The sequence below is a fragment of the Dipodomys merriami genome, unplaced genomic scaffold (assembly GCF_024711535.1).
Source record: "Dipodomys merriami isolate MVZ:Mamm:240054 unplaced genomic scaffold, mDipMer1.0.p SCAF_7, whole genome shotgun sequence".
Classification (NCBI taxonomy): Eukaryota; Metazoa; Chordata; class Mammalia; order Rodentia; family Heteromyidae; genus Dipodomys; species Dipodomys merriami.
Genome location: NW_027206290.1, coordinates 31,445,529 through 31,451,688, shown reverse-complemented (window position 1 = coordinate 31,451,688; position 6,160 = coordinate 31,445,529).

Sequence of the window (6,160 nt, the reverse complement as noted above, 5' to 3'; positions counted from 1 at the left end):
TCTCTTCTTCTTCTGCTTGCAGGGAGCCTTAAAGGGACCTGTGGCTTCTGCGGACGGCGCCGCTCCGGGACAGTTCAGGTTCTTTGCCAGAAGCCTCCGGGGTCTGCGCCCCAGCAGCCCGGACTCCCCAGTGCCAAGATCGGGAAGCCCCAGCCTGGCGCGCTGGGACCCGCGGGCTCCCAGGGTAGCTCCGTGTGTGTGTGTGGTGTGTGTGTGTGTGTGTGTGTGTGTGTGTGTGTGTGTGTGTGTGTGTGTGTGTGTGTGTGTGTGTGTGTGTGTGTGTGTGTGTGTGTGTGTCCGCCCTCATCCTCCCTAACCATAAGAGCCAGAACGGACAGGCTTTTCCCAAGGCACCGCTGGTACTGTTAGCTACCGCTAGCATCAGCGCAGACACGCAGTCTCCTTTAAAGCAGTAAGAACTCCTTGGTGCGTGGTGCTCAGGTGGTTGCGTTTTGGGTTTCCGGGGTGGGGGCGGCACACGGAGGGAGCAAACCCATTTGATCGCGCCCCGGAGCCCGCCAGCGGGCGCGGGGTCGGCGAGAACCCGCCGGCTGACCCGCCGGCGCCCGCTCGCAGCCGGCGGGTTCCTGGGCGTCCCTCGGCGTCGGTCCTGGAGTCTGCTCCCCGCGCTTCAGAACCCAGCGCTTTCTGAAGGAATATTTGGCTTCTGTGTGCAACATTCCTTCTCGCATTGAGCAAGCGCCTTCCCCAAGGTTGGGTGGGGAGGACCAGGCTGGGTTCCTCAAACCTAAGTGGATTCCCGGGCAAATAGCGCTGAGCAAGAAATAACTGCGTGCCCGGTCCTTTATAAATTTATAAATTGTTCTGCCGTCTTACATTCCTGTTCTATGGAATAAGAAGACTCATTTCTGTCCCGTTGACTTCATAAGGCTATCCCGAGGATTAAATTGCAGGTTGTATTATATATTTGAGCCCCAAACAGACAAATATAAAATCATAGGTCTAACCAAGATGTGGAATCATATAGAAAATAAAAGCACAACCAGTACATCAGAATAACGAAGCCAACATTCACATACCCACTGACAAGCCTTGTTAAACGTTAACAAATTCTCCTTTTGCCTCAAATCGTGTGTGTCAGAGAGAGAGAGAGAGAGAGAGAGAGAGAGAGAGAGAGAGAGAGAGAGAGAGAGAGAGAGAGAGAGAGAGAGAGAGAGAGAGAGAGAGAGAGAATGAGAGAGCAGTGTGTTCTGGGGCTTGAACTCAGAGCCCGGGTGCTGACTCTTAGCTTTTTCACTCAAAGCTAGTAATCTATTTGAGCCACAAACTCCACTTTTGGCTTGGTGGTTAACTGGAAGAGTCCCACAGACTTTCGTGCCCAGGCTGGCTTCAAGCTTTTATATTCACATCTCACTCTTCTGCATAGTGGGATTATAGGCATGAGCCACCAGTACTTGGCTCTCAAATCATTTTTAAAACAAATAAAAACTGCATGTAATATGAAGCCCTATATATCCCTCATGTTTCACCCTGTTCAGTCCTTCCTCTCGAGAAATAATCAGTACTCTATCTTGAATGTATCAGCTTCATGAATATTTTAATACTTTCTGTGTAAATGATTGTATACCTGGAAACCATACATAGACTCATCAGACATGTTCTCCATATTGTTTTAAACTTTATTGAAATAATGTAATGTTTTAGGTAATCTTCTTTAACTTGCTTTTTGACTTCATGTTAAACAGGGGAGGGGTTCTGTTATAAAAGCAAGCCTTCCTTTTTGCTTCCTAATGCCACTCCTCCACTGTCACCAACACAATGTTCTGCTTCATAAAAGGCCCTGCAGTGACAGCTAGCCATGGACTGAAGCTTTTGAATCTGTGACTCAAAGTCAATCTTTCTGGGCTGGGGAAGTGGCTCAGTGGTAGAGTGCTTGCCTTGCATGCATGAGGCCTTGGGTTCGATTCCTCAGCACCACATAAGCAGAAAAGTCAGAAGTGGTGCTGTGGCTCAAGTGGTAGAGCGCTAGCCTTGAGTTGAAGAGCTGAGGGACAGTGCTCAGGCCCAGAATTCAGGCCCCACGACGGCCAAAAAAAAAAAAACACAAAACTCAATCTTCCTTCCTTTTCAACTTATTTTCTCTGGTATTATATTACAGCAATGGAAAGCTCATTATGATGGCAATTATGAGTGAAGCTACTATAACCACCAGGTACATAGGTTTTCAGGGGGGCATACATTTTCAACTCATTTGAGCAAATACCAAGAGGTAAAGTTGTTGTCGTGCGGTAAGATTATATTTAGATTTGTCAGAAACTGCCAGACGTTTCCAAAATGTTTTATCACTTTTACTTTTCCACTACCAGTGTATAAGGGTTCCCATTGTTCTACCTTCTCACCAGTGGTTGCCATTGTCTATATTTTGGATTTTAACTATTCTGTGTAGTGATATATTGATTGTTTTAATTTACAACTCCCTAATGGTATGTGTTGAGTGGTTTTCTTTTTTTTTTTTTCTGGCACTAGGGTGAACTCAAGGTCTCAAGTTTGCTTGGTAGGCACTCTATTGCTCAGGCATGCCTCCAGCCCTTTAACGCCTTGGTGAAATTGCTTCCTTTTCAGACATGTATCTGGATCATGCTCTCTCTATTTAAGCTTCCCAAAACAGCTTACAATTGATGACAAGCATAGGCCACCACCCCTGGCTTCCTCTGTTGAGATGGAGTCTTGTGGACTTTTCTGCCTGGGCTGGCCTGGAACATTGATCTACCAACTAGCTACAAGAAGGTTTGGGTGCACCACTATGCCAAGGTATGGGTTGAGAAAGGATCTTGTGATCTTTTCTGCCTAGGCTGACCTCAAACCACCATCCTCCCATTTTCAGCCTCCTAAATGGATAGGATTACAGGCATGGGCTACTGGCATCTGACTTTTTTTTTTCCTTCCCTCATGTTTTGTCATATTGGTTCAAGTATACGTCTAAATATTTTTCATACTTTTAAATCAGGTTTCTTCTTTTCTTTTCCTTCCTTCCTTCCTTTCTTTCTTTCTTTCTCTCTTTCTTTCTTTCTTTGTCAGTCATGGGGCTTGAACTCTGGGCCAAGTCAAGGGCTCTACCGCTTGAGCCACAGTGCCACTTTGGTTTTCTAGTGGTCTATTGCACATAAGAGTCTCACAGACTTTCCTGCCTGGGATGGCTTTGAACTGTGATCCTTAGATCTCAGCCTCCTGAGTAGCTAGGATGACAGTCATGAGCCACCAGCATCTTGCTCTTATTTTCTTATTGATGAATTTTAAGTTTCTTTTGGATAACCCTCCTTTATCAAATATGTCTTTTGCAAATATTTTCTTCTGGTCTGTGATTTGTGTTATCCTCTTGATGTTATCTTTTATATAGCAGAAGTTCTTAATTTTGTTGAAATCGAACTTATTTTTTCCTTTTGTGGGCCAAGCCTTTGGAATTCTAGCTAAATCTAAGGTTGTCAAGATTTTACCTTATGTTGGAAAGCTTAATATATTTTTAAGTTCATGAAATCACTAGCGTATGCTAATAAAAACATCATTAAAAAAATAAGCCAGGTTTTAGTGGCTCTATAGTTCTAGCTACTCAGGAGACTGAGATCTGAGGATCATGGTTCAAAGCCAGCCTAGGCAGGAAAGTCTGTGAGACCCTTAGCCTCTTATCTCCAATTAACCACCAGAAAACCAGAAGTGAAGTTGTGGCTCAAGTGCTCACCTTGAGCTGAAGAGCTCAGGGACAGCACCCAGGCCCAAAGTTCAAGGCCTACAACAGACAAAAACAAACAACAGTAAAAAACAAAACAATCTTCATACATGCTTTTGAATGGTTTCAGGAAAAATATTTATATGAAAGTAAAAATTAATGGCCCTTGTAATGAAAATCATGACATTATTTTAGGAAATGATTATATTATGAAATGATTTAAAGATTTGTATTGCTTTCTGGAGCCTGTGAGATAGGATTCTTACTTAAACAAAGACATAAAAGTATGAAATGGGGCTGGGAAGGCGGCTCAGTGGTAGAGCACTTGCCTTGCATGCCTGAGGCCCTGGTTTCGATTCCTCAGCACCACATAAGCAAAAAGAAAAAAGCCAGAAGTGGCGCTGTGGCTCAAGTGGTAGAGCTCTAGCCTTGAGCTGAAGAGCTGAGGGACAGTGCCCAGGCCCAGAGTTCAGGCCACACGACTGGACCCCCCCCCAAAAAAAAAAGTATGAAATATTGGAGTACATATGTGATCAGCAAATATTCCTGTTTGCCCTGAAAATCAGACATATGGCAGTCAAGTTGTAGAAAAAAATTGAAATGGCACTTGGGCATAAGGGACTTGAACAATGAGGCCCTAGAGATTATGAACTATTCACTCAGCATTTTTGTTGTTTTGAGACAGGGTTTCACTATGTAGCTCAACCTCCTGAGCTATATGAACCTCCTCCCTCACCTCCCATTACTCTTAGGTTTTAAGCAGATGAAATAATATAGCATAATGGTTAAGGACCTGAGTTCCAGACTCAAACAGACCTGGTTTATAACTTGCTTCTGCCAGTTATGTTTCCTTTTCATGATTACTAATCTTTTTTTTATTTTTGTCTTCTTTGATATATTTTATTGTTAGTGTAGAGGTGATATACTGAGGGGTGACAGTTAAATAAGTCAGGTGAAGAATACAATTCTCTTTGAACCATGTCTCCCCTTCTCTTACTCTCTCCCAGTTTTTCCTTCCTGTCACCACTCACAAAATATTCAGTTCATCTCACACATAATGTCTAGTGAGTACCACTGTTGTATTTGTTCACCCTTTGTTCCACCTTTTCTGTGCCCCTTCCCAAAGACAAACAAACAAAAGAAAACCAAAACAGCAACAGCAGTAACTAAAAAAATTCTCATTTCCTTTTCTTAGAGTTCATTTCATAAAATATTCTTTTATATGATCATATGTACATTGTTACTGAGTCTTTGCGATCTGCTCCTACACATATCCTCCTTTGGTTTCAATGTGTGATGTTTAGAGATCTATATATTTTATCATGTTCTAGTGTGTGTGTGTGTGTGTGTGTGTGTGTGTGTGTGTGTGTGTGTGTGTGTGTGTGTGTGTGTGTGTGTGTGTGTGTGTGTGTGTGTGTGTGTGTATTTCAGTGTGTTTCCTTTTAGATTTTAGATTTATCTTTGTTTTTTCTTTTTTTGAAATCTTCCAAATGGGGTTAGTGATAGATAGTATCCAGTACCAACAGCTGTTATGAAGGTTAAATATAATGTCTGTAGTTCCTGGTGCCTGAAATACAGCAAATACTCAATAAATTTTAGTGACTACTTGGTTCTGAATTATTAATCAGGCAAGAACATGTAAAGTGGTGTAAGCAAAGAGCTTTTCTTTCTAAAACAGAGCCAGAAGCTTTCAAGGTTGGTACCAAGAATATTTCACAAAGTAGACTGTCTTGGAGGGGATAGCATGTCTTGGAAATGGAATTTTCAAGATTTAGTGGCTCTGAATTTCCGAGATTTAGTGGATTCTCTGATCGAAGGTCAGCCTTAGGCAATGATGCTTACTATTTTCTATATTCCAGTGTTTCCATACATTGAGCTAGTTTATTTAAGTAAAAAAAATTCAGGTGGGGCTGGGAAGGTGGCTCAGTGGTAGAGTGCTTGCCTCGCATGCATTAGAGGCCCTGAGTTCGATTCCTCTAGCACCACATAAGCAGAAAAAAGCCGGAAGTGGTGCTGTGGCTCAAGTAGTAGAGCGCTAGCCTTGAGTTAAAGAGCTGAGGGACAATGCCCAGGCCCAGAGTTCAAGCCCCACGACCGACAAAAAAAAAAAAAAAAAAATTCAGGTGTCTTACTGTTGCAAACCGTATTTTACATACCCGTCGGTAGCATCCTTTACTCTTTTGGGCTCTGTCTTGTTTGCCCCAGGCCGCTCCATTTCACTGCTACCCCCAGCATAATCACTTTTATTCCCTCTTTTCCTCCTCCCAGTCCCACAACTTCTCCTCTTCTAAATAACCTCATCCTCTACCACTCCACTACTCATCCTCTACTCTACTCTACTCATCCTCATCCTCTCCTACCCATTTGGCAAAAAGGCAGAGGGTCAGGTAGGAAAAGCCTTCAAAGCAGCAAATCTCTTAGGAAATCAGATAGCAATATTTCTCTTGTACCCCGAGGAAAGGATTTTTAATCAAA